Source organism: Mus caroli, unplaced genomic scaffold (genome assembly GCF_978045245.1).
Source record: "Mus caroli unplaced genomic scaffold, Mus_caroli_1 scaffold_8, whole genome shotgun sequence".
NCBI classification, from domain to species: Eukaryota; Metazoa; Chordata; class Mammalia; order Rodentia; family Muridae; genus Mus; species Mus caroli.
In genome coordinates this window covers 122,723,986-122,739,606 of record NW_028227263.1, presented here as the reverse complement: position 1 = coordinate 122,739,606, position 15,621 = coordinate 122,723,986, and the positions used below count along the sequence as shown (strand labels likewise).

Below are 15,621 nucleotides of genomic sequence, written 5' to 3'. Positions count from 1 at the left end.
ATTGAATTGAGTGAAAGAGGGGATGGGGAAAGAAATGGGAAGGTTAAGGATCAGATGTTGGGAAGGACAGGCAAGATGGTCAAATGGTCATGAGAATGAATAAAAAAATCTGCAACTAATGGAGATAGAAAGGCGGAGGCATCTCCAAGACAAGACAGACGTCTGGGATAAAGAATGTACTCAAGAATCAGTGAGGAGGACCTCCACTGTGAAACACAGCATTGGTGATATGGATCCTGAATAGACTACCACCTGTGTCTAGGCAGGAACTTCAGTGAAGCAAAATGGACACCAACCCAGTCACAAAATATTCCACACAAAATTTATCATGTCTAAATAAGATTCAGAGACTGTGGATGGAACAGAACTAGGAGAATGGCCAAACAACAAGAGGCCCAACTTGACACCCATTCCATGGGGAATCACCAATCCCTGGTAAAATTAATGATACTCTCTTTTTCTTGCAGACAGATGTCCAGCATGGCTGTTCTCTGAGAACCTCCACCAAGCAGATGACTCAAATGGATGCAGACATCCAGAGCCAAACTGTGGATGGAGCTTGGGGCCTCTTAGGGAAGAGTAGGGGGAAGGATTTTGTACCCCAAAGGAGACAGGAACACCACAGGAAGACCAACAGAGACAACTAACCTGTACCTGTTGGCTTTAAGAATCTGAACCACCAACTAAAGAGCATACATGAACAGGACCTAGGCCTCACTACCCATATGCAACGGATGTACAGCTTGGATTTGATGTGGGTCCCCAACAAATGGAATGGAGACTATCCCAAAAGATGCTGCAGGTATGAGGGGTATGTTTTTCTCAATGGGCTGCCTTGTCTGGCCTCAGTGAGAGAGGATGAGCTTATTCCCATAGAGACTTCATGTGCCAGAATGGGAGGATACCCAAGCATGGCTACACCCTCTCAGAGGAGAAGGGGAATGGTGCAGTAGGAAAATTGTGGGAGGGGTTGACCAGGAGGATGGCAGTTATTGGGATGTAAAATGATAGAAGAAAAGAAAGAATTATGGCCTTGTTGCTGGAAATGAATCTTTAAACCAAGGGTTAAAATTTAAATGCCTTCCACTATCTCTAGTTCTCCTGTTTCTGCTTGGGGATAAAGATGTGAGCTCTAAACTCATTCTGTCATCATGTTTTCACTCCACCATCATGGACACAAATCTTCTGAAATCTTAAGGCCAATTAGCAGCTTTCATATACTATTTATCATGGTCATAGAATTTTGTCACACAAAGACACATGTTTTTCATAATAAAATCTCATAATTTTTAATTACACTGAATATGTGAGCATACTCATGTCCACTTATGCAATGTTGTGTGCATGTGAATTCAGAAGACAACAATATGAGACAAAATGTATAATTTGTGTTCTCAAGTTTTAGACCATCTGAGTTCTATTTTCAGTTTTTAAAGAAATTCCTTCTATGTGTTTCCCGGATTCTGATTGTGCTGTCAAAGGAAAATCCTACTTGGCTAGGGAAAGCACACCCTTTGACCTCATAAACAAGGTATACATAGTCATTGATGCTTGGAGACTTGATTCACATGGCCTCTGACTTGGGAAAATGGGAGAAGTAGTGATGTGGTAGAAGATTATGTTATCTATAATGTCACATGAACTGGTTAGAATTCCCACATATCACAACAGAAGTGATGACATACTGAATGTGTCATGGATCTTTGACCTACTGGATCAGGCAGACTCCCTGTCAGTTTGGCAGGACTTGGAGAAAATAATTGGAAATATTGCACTGATCTTTGTCTTCAGACTTTATCAGTTACAGTCCCTGTATGTCTTAGCAAGTGTATGATGATGGCATGACTCGTGCCAAGTGATTGATACTGTCATCTATAATTTGAACATACCAGGCAATATGTAGCTACCAACGCAATAATAGCAAGACTATCAAAGAGGATGACCTAGCACTCTTTTGAATACATTAAACAGATGATCCACAGGAAAGAGATTATGGCCAGTACTTTAAACACTGTCAAAATCCATTGTTGAAAAACATAAGGCTGAGAGTATAATATTTTGATGTTGATTTAGAAAACTTTAGTAGTGTTGAAGCGCCTCCTAAATATTGTTTTCATCAATCTGTGCTACTCTCCATCTTTTCAGAGACTCTTGTATTATAGCACGTGGTGTGGTTAATGCAGAGATTCCTGAGTAAGTTACTGTGAATGTTAACCTTTAAATGGGACATTTACACCAAGCCCTCAACCCAAGGCTTGAAATATAGTAATGAAGAGAAAGTTCTTCATGACTTTCTAAGCCTGCTTTCTTGTGCTACCCAGACCACAAGCCTTAGTGGCCTGGGACATCCCACATCAATTATTACTAAGGAAATGACATACCTATTTAGCTAAAGTCAATCTTATGGAGATATTTTATCAATTAAGATTCCTTTTCACAGATGAGCCTAGCTTCATTCAAGTTGGTAAAACATTAGGAGATTTGTATTAGAGCTTACACAGGTCTTCTGCTTTCTGTCACAAATACTGTCAGTTCGTATGTGCAACCCCCCGTTTCCTTTTTTTTTTTTTTTTTTTAGATTTTTAGATTTTCAAATAGAATGTGTTACAGGTTGTCACATTCTTTTTTTTAAATCATTTCCAAATTTTTAATTAGGCATTTTCTTCATTTACATTTCAAATGCTATCCCAAAAGTCCCCCATACCCTCCCCCCACTCCCACTTCTTGACCCTGGCGTTCCTCTGTACTGAGGCATATAAAGTTTGCAAGACCAAGGGTCTCTCTTCCCAGTGATGACTGACTAGGCCATCTTCTGATACATATGCAGCTAGAGACACGAGCTCCAGGGGTACTGGTTAGTTCATATTGTTGTTCCACCTATAGGGTTGCAGACCCCTTCAGCTCCTTGGGTACTTTCTCTAGCTCCTCCACTGGGGGCCCTGTGTTTCATCCAATAGCTGACTGTGAGCACCCACTTCTGTGTTTGCCAGACACTGGCATAGCCTCACAAGAGACAACAGAGGAATGGAAACAGAAAATATGGTACATTTTCACAATGGAGTACTACTCATCTATTTAAAAGAATGAATTTATGAAATTCCTAGGCAAATGGATGGACCTGGAGGGTATCATCCTGAGTGAGGTGACCCAGTCACAAAAGAACTCACATGATATGTACTCACTGATAAGTGGATATTAGCCCATAAACTTAGAATACCCAAGGTACAAGATACAAGTTGCAAAACACATGAGACCCAAGAAGAACAAAAACCAAAGTGTGGACACTTTGACCCTTCTTAGAATTGGGAACAAAACACCCATGGAAGGAGTTACAGAGACGAAATTTGGAGCTGAGATGAAAGGATGGACCATCTAGAGACTGCCACACCTGGGGTTCCATCCCATAATCTGCCTCCAAATGCTGACACCATTGCATACTCTATCTCTGCTTCTTAAAGGTCTACCCAACCCATATTCCTTGGTGGAAGAGGTATGATATGTACTCAAAATTCCAGTATTTAATTATCTGCTGTGTCCCCTTGAGAATTTCTCTATTAATTGACACTTGGTTCAAGAAGTTTCTCTCGTGAGGACTAAGGCATGCAGAGATTTACAGGTATGTCAATAGATCAATAAAAATGTTTTAGTAATATGATCACTTAGCAATATTTAACTATTGAACTTTCCCTGAGTACCTTTTAGCAATTCCAGGTATGAGTTCTATTACATGTACTTGGACATAGATAAAATCAGAAGGTGATTGACTTCCTAAAATGTTCATGCCACTAAGGAACCAATGGGCATATTTCATCATGCCAGTCACTGTTATTGCCTGTAGGATTCAGAATTACGTAGTAAGTTGATCTGATGCTCCTTGTATTCTAATGGTAATATTAGAGCCCAAGATTTGTTACCCCAAAAATGAGAGAATCCACATGTAGTGACACTGTCCCCAAGTTGTTTCTGATTGGTAAATTTAAAAATCATCACTAGTCAATACCTGGAAAAAAGAGACATTGTTCTGGTTTAGGTTTCATGAGCTTTGGATTAAAATGAGGAGAATAGGTGTAGAAGCATGAAGGAGAAGATGCCCTGAGTTAGGTAAGCAATAAAATTATGACCACGAGGACTAGCCCATTGGAGTAAAGAGAAGTCCAGATTAAATATACTAAATATTAAGTAATAATGTGGGATAATCGACAGGAAAGTAGATACTGATAGCGTGGAGGGTAGGTATTCACTCAGTTCTTGTAATGTTTAAAGCTTATTGTAAACATAAAGACTGTGTTTGTCTATTATATGGGAACTAATGCATCAGAGGCAGGGTAGAAACCTTAGGCAAAGATTATATAATTTCTTCAACAGAAGTGGGTGACATTTGGAACTACATTCTGCCTCTAGTACTATACATAGCACCTTTTACCACCAGGACACTTTGCTTATCCCACATGACTTGTTCAGTCTGCTTTCTTATACCACACATACACACCTAGATGGCATAAGAATATTCATATAACAGTATGATTTCTCCATATTATATGAGTTCTGTTTGTGGTGTTTTCAACCAAGAGAATTTACAGCTCTATTTGCAATAGTTTGTAATGTTCAGGGATCTATAGAATTGCTTAAAAAGAAACTTAAAAAGAAGTAACCCATTCTGGGAATTGGAGGATTTCTTTTGATAGCCAGAGGTCAAACCTTCCCTGTAATGTAGTTTAACTCCATTAGAACTATTTTAGCATGTTATTAACATATAGTGAGAAGCTCCTCTTCTATGGTGTTTTTGTATGTTTTTTCAAAAGACATTTAGTGATAATGACCCCTCTTCATATTCCCTTCTCTACTTTTCAATCATATACCCACCCATATTTGACCCCCATGTGTCATTATTTTCCTATAATTTTATAACACTATTCAATTCCCTCTCTCTTGAACCCCCATTACTCTTAATAAATTCTTGACTACTAAAGTAATTAAACATAAATAACACATATCTAAATATTCAAATCTAATATCAAACATGAGAGAAAATGTGAAAATTCTCTTTTTACTTCTCCATATCTCACACAGCATAATTATTTCTAGTTCTATCCATTTACTTGTGGATTTTACATTTTTTTCTTGACATCAGAAGAATTTTCCATTATGTGAATATACCATATATTTATTATACATTCATTAGTTTCTCAGTGTCTCAGGGTTTCATTGCTACATATAGACGCCATGACCACAGCAACTCTTAGAAAATAAAACATTTAATTGGAGCTGGCTCAAAGTTTCAGAGGTTTTATCCAACATCATCATGGCACAGAGCATGGCAAAGTGCAGGCAGGCATTTTGTTTTAGAAGGATCTGGAAGTTATACATCTGGGTCTGAAGATAGCAAAAGGAAACTGTATTGCTTGATGTAGCTTGAGCACTGGAGACCTCAAAGCCCACACTCATAATCACATACTTCCTCCAAGAGGTCCATAGCTATTCCAACAAGACCACACCTACTAATAGTGCTACTCTCTGTGGCAAAGCATTCAAACACATGAGTCTATGGGGCTATACCTATTCAATCCACCACATTGGACATCTGGTATATTTGTATTTCTTGTTTATTGTGACTAGAGCAGTAACAAATGTGGATAGTTCTATTCATTTCTTCCTTAATAAGGCAACATTTTATTTCAATTATGATAACAAGAAATAAGAGGTAGGTATTAGGTGGTCCTTAGTATTAACTTCTGATGACAGACTTTAATTGTCTCATAATTTTTTTAAAAATGCAAAAATACATATTTATTTTCTAGATAATATCTGTAATTTTTCCCTAATGTAAAAAGTAAAAAAAAAAAAAACTGGCAAGAATTGGACATTTTATATTTTAAGAGTTAATGGAATGTTATTACAAAAAGCAAACAGAACCAAAGTTTAGCTGGAACTGCACTTATTTATAAGTGACAGAGATTAAGTTTGGTATTCAAGCCTTCTTGGATATAGTGGGGTCATGAGAAGTCTCCTTTGTAAAAAGTCTTTTTAAAAATGACATTTACATCAATGTAAATGTGCCAAATCTTGTAATTCCATTTTTATGGACCAGATACATTAATCAAGTGAGAGAACTTGTAAAAGAGCCTCTTGCCAGAGCAGGCACCAGGCAGTGATGCCTCATGATATAACAATGAAAATAGGGCACAGGTGCACAGTCATATGGAGGCAGAAATACAGTGTGTCTATGCCCTGGCTTTTACCTTGGAGCAGTGTTTGTGAATGGATAAACTACAGTTGCTCTTTCTTGTGACCTGAACTGCTGATATCCTGACAATGAAGATAGGTATTGCCCCAAATAACTATTTCTATACAGGTCTACATGCCACTTTTGCCCTATTAATCTTTTTGTTGCACTATCTCTGGTGGGTGATTGGTTAGAAGGGATGTTAAAGCATCTGAGAACCCTTATTAAAGTAGGTTGAGAAAAATCTAAACCTGTATTTGCCTCCCAAAATCATGATGCCTTTTTATAGCTGAATAGTATTCCATTGTATAGATGAATGATATTTTCTGAATCCATCTTAAGTTAAAGGATCTTGGTTGTTTCCAGTTAATGGCTATTTTGAATAAAGCTTCTGTGAACATAGAGGAGCATATGTACTTGTGGTATGGTGGGGTATATGCCAAAGACCAGTATAGCTGGGTTGTCAGGTAGAACTATTCCAAATATTCTGAGAAACTGTTAGATAGATTTCCAGACTGACCATGCAACGTGTACAACCCTATCATTAATAGAGGAGTGTTCCCCCTCCTGTAAGCCCTCACCAGCATCTGTTGTCACTTGAGATTTTGATCTTAGCCATTCTGATTGGAGTAAGGTAGAATCTCAAGATCATTTTAATAACCTTGTGTAATTGTCAATTAGCAGATATAAAATTTACAGTTGAAAAAATATATGTGCTTGTGATAGACCACCATACGCTACCTGGACAATAAATGATTTGTTATCCTCTTTTTTATATCTCACTTTCATATAAGTTTTGCCTAAATGCTAGCATGTTAACTTTGAAAAATACTCTTCATAGATAGATTGCTTCTTATATATCCAGGGAATTTTCCTTTCACTTCGCCTAAGTTAATTTTGGTATAGATTCAGATATCAGTAAAACTGTAGCCTTTTCATTTTATGCATGTAACACATAAGTTTATACTTTTCATCATTTAAAATTAAAACTACTTCGCTAGTTTTTATTGGACCTACTTGTCTTTCACTGTTGAATCTGCCTTTCTCTTAGTGGTATTTTATATCTTAATATTTTGGCACATATTAGTATTTTTAATATTATAGCATATAATTGATGGTAGATTTTTCCCCATGGGTGCTTACTGTGAACCACAAAACAGTAATGTTCTAGTTAGAATAACTAGAACACTTCATGGAATTTTAAGAATAAAAGGATAACTCCATATGACCTGCAGCATGCCATGCCTTGTTGTTTGATCCTCTCAACAGCAGGAACTGTGAACAGATAAAGAAAAGTATGTCTTCATACCTAAATCTGAGCACTGTGTGCATGTGTGCACTGTGAGCTGAGGGTAAATGTCTGATTTATTTGGAGATTCAGTTGTGTTATGTGATATTTTGCTGGAAGATGTCTTATGAGAGGATGTTTTGCTGATGCAGAGATCTGAGAGGGTGTTTTGGTGAAGCATAAAAGTGAGTGGGTTTTTACCAAGGCAGACATGACAGGATGTTTTTCTGACTCAGACACTTGAGAGGATACTTGAAATATGTAAAGAGTATAATACAACAGACAGTAAATGACACTCTTACATTTGTTTGCCTTTCAACAGTTTCTTGGTCTTCTCTGATCTTCACCTATCATGACTTCATAGAAAGAAAAACATCAAGGAATTCCTCATGGTATTCTACCTGCTTCCTGCCACTTTCGTGGACTCATGCCAACTCAGCATTGCTTTGTTGTTTCTTCACAATGGATTCACTACTAGTGATTCATGTTTGGTGTTTGCCAATTGGACTGGACTGCTTCTACTGATTTGTGTTTGATGTTTTGGAATGGATTTCTGATATTCTGACAACACACATTGGAATAGCCCCATAGAACTACTTCTAAACAGGACCACATCCTCTGTTCCTATTAACCATCTTTCTCTCCTACCCTTGGTCAGTGGGCTAGAAAGGAAATTGAAGTGGTTAAGAACCCTTATTAAAGGAGGTTTTGAAAAATCTAAGCCTATAATATGGTGTCAGTTTTTCTCTTAGCTACATAATGATTATTCATACATACATACATACATACATACATACATATATACATATATACCCTTTTATGTGTATATGAGTGTGCATACATATGTACATGTATGCATATATGCATATAATATATAAACCTAATTTTGATAAACCTTGAAGAAATTAGGTAATTCTCTGGTGCTTGGTTCCAGACTGTAAATACTAGACTCAGCATTGCTTCCCAACATACACAACTAGCTTCCTTCTATAATCTCTGATAATCTTGGAAAATTCATCATTTACAGTTGGCATTTCACAGAGAAGCTATCTAAAGCGTTTTCTGATGAACAGCTAAGGGTTAGGTAAAGTGTTTCCAAACTCTGTAGTAGAAAATACTTCTGGAATAATGGGTTCATTATTTTAAAATCTTCACCCATTACTTTAAGATTAGGATTTTGGGAGTGCTTTTCTTTTTTCTATTAGATGTTATAAACATCAGTTGGATGATATTTTTGCTATGCATGGGACATCATTTCTGGTCTATACAAGGCACAAAAGATTGTTGAAAGAATAGTGTTTTCTGTGGGTTTTGCTTTAGGAACATACAAAGCTTCACAAGTTATACAATGTGTACACAGGTAATATTATTTTATAACATTATGCTGTACAAAAGTAGATTGGGATCAACTTTTTGCTTCACATAAATTTGTTAGTGTTACTGAGTCTAATGATATGAAGACAGTAAAGAAAGTGGTAAAAGGCAACAGTAAGTTTTAAAAAAAGAAATTGTTTTTTTCTTAAATGTATGAATGTAAACAATTTTAGAAAAAAAAAAGAATTTTTATAAAATGGCAAGGTGGTTGTTTTCTAACAAGGAAAGGCTTCCAGTGGAGAGATTAGTACATCAACCTAGCCCCAATGTCTTCAACATACAATCTGTCATGCCCACAAGATGTGCTTGGGTAAAGGTGAAACAGAACTTGTGGGAGTCACCAACCATATAACTAGACAAGTTGAGACCCATGCCATGAGAAGGAGCCTGCCATAGTCATTGTCCGAGAGGCTACATCCAGCAACTGACAGAAACAGATACAAAGATTCACAGGCAAACATTAGGCAGAGGTCAGAAAATCCTAAAGAAGGGGGAGGGAGGATTGTAGGAGAGAGGACCTTCAATAATACCACAAGAAAACACATAGAATCAACAAACCAGGCCTCATAGAATCTCACACAGACTGAAGTGATAATCAGGTACTCTGCAAAGGACTGACACAGGCCCTCTAAAGATGTATTATAATTATGCAGCCTAGTCTTCTTATGGGACCCCTAACAATGATAATTGGGCTGTCTCTAACTCTTGCCTGATTAGGGAACCATTTTCCTCCTACTGGGTTGCATCATCTACTCTTAATATAAAGGGAGGTGCCTAATCTTATTGAAACTTGATATGCCATGTTTAATTGGGGGGTCTGCCTGTTTTTAAGTGGAAAATGAGGAGTGGACCTGGGGAAGACTGGACATTGTGGGGTGGAACTGGAGGAAAAGAGGGAGAGAAAACTGTGTTCAGAATGTAACAAATGAGAAGAGAATTTTTAAAAGTGAAGAGGTCTTAATGTGGTTCTAGATTTGGAAAGAAAGCATGTGAGCCTTACCAAGTTATGGAAATCTGAGTGAGTTATAAAAGGAATGTAAATGGTGAGATGAAATTATGACATCTGTGATCTTTAAATTTGTAAGGTCAAGTGTCATACACTAAAACCATTGGAGTTCTGTCAAAGTCTTGATCTGCCCTTGACAATATCAAGAAGTGGTTCTGCCAGTACCTGACAACTATAGAAGTGGATGTCCACATCCATCCATTGGACGGAGCACAGGGTCTCCAATGAAGGAGCTAGAGAAAGTACCTAAGGAGATGAAGAGGTTTGCAGCCTCATAGGAGGAGCAACAATATGAACTAACCAGTACTCCCAGAGCTCCCTGGGACTAAACCACCCACCAAAGAAAACACTTGGTGGGTCTCATGGCTCTAGCTACATATGTAGCAGAGGTTGGCCTAGTTAGTCATCAATGGGAGAAGAGGCCCTTGGTCCTGTGAAGGTTCTATGCCCCAGTATAGTGAAATGTCAAGGCCAAGAAACAGGAGTGGGTGGGTTAGTGAGCAGGGGGAGGGGGGAGGATAGGGGGTTTTCAGAATGGATACCAGGAATGGGGATAACACTTGAAATGTAAATAAAGAAAATATCTAAGGAAAAAAAAGTCAAGAAGTGACATGAAAGAACACAATATTTGTCTGATCAGGGTATATTTAAACACGTTTGACTTGCCCCAGTTCAAAATACCAGAGTTGGCTGTAGAGATGGCTCAGCAGTCAGAAGCTCTGCTTTTAGGTTGGAGAGATGGCTCAATGGATAAGAGCACTGTCTGCTCATCCAGAGGACCTAGGTTCAATTTCCAGCACACACATGGCAGGTCACTGGAACTCCAGTTCCAGGGGATCTGACACCCCATGCAATGTACATGCAGACAAAACACAAATAGATAGAAAATAAAAATAATTGCATCATTTCAAACAAGGAATTAACATAAAAACAAAATTTCTCTTTTCAAAAAGGCATTGAGGCTCAGAACAATAGTTGGTTTCTGTTCCAGAGGATCCAATGTCATCCTTTGAACTCTGAGGGTAGCACACATGATTTTAGTGCACATACCTACATTCATGGAAATATCCATACAAGAACTCATAGATTTGTTGTTGATAAGAGAAGGTCTGAATATGATCAAACAGTGTAAGATAACAGAACGAGCAAGGGAGAGACAAAGGATGAACTGACATTACCTGAACACAAAGAGAGGGAGGGCCATTTTCTTCATGTTTTGAGTGAAACTCTGCCTATGATCTAGTGTCTGACTTGGTACCCAAAACCTATGGGGAGCACTCATGGAGTTAAAGGGTAATTTTTCAAAAGGAGACATGAAATTAGAAACAGAGTCTGAGGGAACAGACAAAGGACCTAAATATGTATACATTAGGCCCTCTATGTCTATACCATGACTTCCAGTGTACTGTTTTGGGGATTTGTGAATGTGTAAACAAGTGAGTCTCCCATTCTAATCCCTTGTCTTGGACCTCTTTCCTTTGTCAGTCTTGTCAAACTTTGATGTGTTACTTTTTTTAATCTTATATTTTGATTATTTTAATTGATTTTATTAAGAAAAAAATCTAATTCTAATAAAAAATAAAAGATCCTATGAAGTGCAAGGTGATATATGTTGGGGAGAGTAGAGAAAAGGCAGGAAATAAGTGGAGCATGTGTGATTTAGATTTATTGTTTATGTATGTATGCTTTTCTAAGAATAGGAAACAAAATCTGTATATTACTTCTCAACTTTATGAAGAAGAACCTTGCTGTGCCACAGTGCCTGGAATCATAACACTTACTTAGAAAGGGCTGTCTTCAAGCATATGATGACCTTTCACTATATCTTTTACATGCTAGGATCACAGGCATGTGACATTGCCCAATTTTCTATACTTCTTAATATTATTAACTTGGTGAAGTTCATTCAATTTTCAATACTCAGCTCACTCATCAAACTCTTTGCACATCTGCTCTCTCAGTCCCACCCACCCAACTATAGATTGTCTTCTGTTTCCATCAAATCCATTCTTCTTTAGAGTATGACCTTCTTCACAATGTGGCTAACCTGCCAGGGATCAAGTTATTTAAAAACTATATCTCTTTATCATCGATTATCACTTACAATAGTGCCCTGATGAGAGGTATGATATATACATTCTAATGCTGAGTGAGCACACCAAAGTCTTATCACTGCACAATGACCAGTTGAGAGTTCCTGAGATAATTAACATCCAAGATGCTTCTCTGATGAGGGCTGAGAAGTACACTGATATACAACCGTATCAATAACTCAACAATAAATGTTTCAATTCTCAGTCCATTATGCAGAATATTAGTATTGGGTTTCCTGCTAGGACCTATCTGCCCACAGACAATATAAACAATGCAATTTATGAGTTCTACCTCATGGACAGGGACTTCGGTCTAATAATAAAGTATATGGTTTCTCCCAAACATTTATGTCACTCTTGAATCAATGGTCATATCTCGTATAGCCAGTAATTGCTGTACCTGTCAGGATTCATAGAAGCATGGTATTTCTAACTACTTTTCTCCTCCAGTACTGTGTGAGGCAACTTTTAAGAAAGCAAAAACTGGGTTTTCCATGTGACTTTTAAGCCTCCTTTCTTATACTACCTGTGGACAGGTAGATGCTGTATAAACTTCCAAGGCCAGTTTGATTTCCGCATGTCTGTGTGTCCAGAATATGCTGCATTCATCCAACAAGTATTGGAGAGTTACCAGCACTATTATTCTGTGATGCTTGGGAATGGATTGGATTGTGCTTTGGGAGTCAATAGTCAAGCAGCTAGGAAAAAAGTCCTTTGAAATATGCATGCTAACATATTACAGGATGCCCAAATAGCAGTATGTGTCTGTACAGTTTTTCAAAAGACTATTTTCCATATCTCCCAGTCTACTTTCCCTCAAACATACACTGAAATTTAACACTTTTTGTAATATTATCACCCTTTAGTCCTTTATAACACTATATTCTGTCTCATATTTTTCAACATGACATGAATCTTACAAATTCCTGACATTTAAAGTTATTCCAAGAAGCTAATACCCCATATGTAATTGTCAATTGGCCAGCATAAATATCACAGTTGAAATTATGGATGTGTTCTTTTCCTAGAAAAACATAAGATTTCTGAGCAATAAATGACAAGTTATTCTTTCTTTTTTTATCTTATTTCCACATATATGCCTTTTAAATGTGAGTATAGTCATTAGTAAAACTATTGGGCAATAATAGCTTGTTTCTCATACACCCAAGTATATGTTATTTGACTGTGCCTCAGATAACCTTGTTGCAGGTTTGAATATCAATAAAGGTTTAGAATATACAATTCTTAGATTTATAACCTGAGTTTTTACTTTTCATCCTTGAAAATCAAAACTAAGTCTCTAGCTTTCATTTATACTCGGAGCAGAAATGAATGTAGATGGGTCATTTTTTCTTAATTTTTTTCTTAATGATTGCTCTATCCATATCTAAGCTTATTGTATGTCAAGGATTCCTTCTTTACAAAGCAGATTCATAGATATTAATAGATGATATTAGGTCTCTGATAAGGATTCATGAGTATATCAGAAAACAAGTAACAATCTACCTGAAAACAAATGGATATTGGAATAACCTGAGGATTCAGGTGTGAAAGACCAGCTTCAGTTAATAAATTTGTCATTTATGAATGTCCTAGGTCAAACATGGGAAAAGTTGGAATGAAGCAACTTCCTGGAAAGTTACAGATTCCAACTGACACATTGCCAGTTTTCTGGGAGGACTTGGTGTCAGCATAATTTTGCAAGAGTGAAATAGTAAGGAGGGAAGTACTATGTAGAAACTCACATAATGAGTCCCTTGTTCTACCCTGGAGTGCACCAATTCACATCTGACTACAAGATCAATTCAGAACTTAGATTCTCCCAAAGGAAACATGAAAACTTTTTCATAACTTCTGCTCAGGTACTCATTAAAATCTCACAAACTCCTAGACATTATCATTAAGCATCAGAAAATAAAAATGAAGATTTTCTCTGGGGATAAATTATTGTTCCTTCATTGGAGATGTCCTAGAATCTCCATGAAGACAAAGGCACCAAGACCACAGATGGCACAATAATAAACTCTCTGAAGTTTATTGTCACGTCCAGGTACATGTTATGTTATGAGACAGAAATCCTGAACTCTTTTGGGTTACCGTCACAAAACTGCATGGAGAATAAGAAACTGAGGAAGTGGCTCTTCAATTCTTCATGCTTTGCCAGTTTGGGGTTGGAACTATGGCCAATGTCTTTCTGTTTGTCCATAATTTCTTTCCAATCTTGACTGGTTCTCAACAGAGTCCCAGACAAGTTATTTTAAGCCACATGGCTGTGGCCAATGCCTTGATTCTCTTTCTCACTATATTTCCAAACAACATAATGGCTTTTGCTCCAAGAAATCCTCCAACTGACCTCAAATATAAATTAGAATTCTTCAGTCACATGGTGGCAAAAGAAGCATAAAATTGTGTTCCACCTGTATCCTGAGTATCCATCAGTTTGTCATTCTTGTTCCTATTAATAGAGGTAAAGTTATACTCAGAGCAAGTGTCCAAAATTTGGGGAGTTATTCTTGTTACAGTTGTTGGTTCTTAAGTGTCTTAAATAACATTTACTTTCCAATTAAGTTCACTGAATACAGATAACAGACAATAACACTGATTCTAAAAACAAATTGTTTTGTTCTGCTTCTGGATTTAGTGTAGACATTTTCTTCTTGAGGTTTGCCCATGATGCCACATTTGTCAGTATCATGATCTGGACCAGTGATTCCATGGTACTTCTTCATGGACATCACCGGCGAATGCAGCACATGCTTGCCCCCAATCAAGACCACAGAGGCCAAGCTGAGACCAGAGTGACCCATACGGTCCTGATGCTGGTGGTCATATTTGTTAGCTTTTATCTTTTAAATTTTATTTGTATCATCTTTCAAACCTTTTTAAAAATAGTTTCTCATCTCTTCATGAGGCATTTTTGTGAAGTTTTGGCTGCAAGCTTCCCCACTCTCTCCCCCTTACTGTTGGTCTTCAGAGATCCTAAGGATCCTTGTTCTGTGATCTTCAACTGTTGAAAGTCAGAGTTGCTAAAAATGCTAAACACTGAAGACTGCTTTACTAATACCATCAATTACTTTATTATATAAATGTGTGTTTAACATCTTTTCTGTGAACAAGGCATGGTGCTCACTGCTATAATTTTAAAAGAGTAAGGCTATAATCGCTTGTTGATGTGAAAAGACTTTTGGTTGGAATCTGACTGACACAGTAAGAGAATTATTCACTACACTCTGTTCTCTTGTATATAACTGCACTCTGCTGCAGGCTCATCTAAAATGGTTGAAAACTGTTTTCTTAAACAGTTTCATGTGTTATATGATCCAGATCAAATAGTTATACTCTGCTCCTTTCAACTTAATACATTAAGCCTCAGATAAAACTAGAATTCCTCTCTGTATTTACCCATCTGATCAAAGAAGAATATACTGTAATGACTAAATGTTTTCAAAGAGGATATTTTTATTATTTTATATATTGCATGTTATTCCATCTTAGTAGATGTACACTTTGCTATCTTGGACACAACTCAGGTGTGAGTCAAGTATTGCACAACATCAATTCCTGCTCTATCAAGCACTGCAGGCTTCTCATTACATCAGGAGTAAAGAGGAAAAGAGGCAAAAGAAGTTCTTGATCA

At 37.2% G+C, this 15,621-nt stretch overlaps 1 pseudogene; it reads left to right on the top strand.

Annotated features, from left to right (window-relative positions):
* Positions 1–11,171: 11,171 nt before the first annotated feature.
* Positions 11,172–14,998, top strand: LOC110287856 (vomeronasal type-1 receptor 4-like; annotated as a pseudogene).
* Positions 14,999–15,621: the final 623 nt, after the last annotated feature.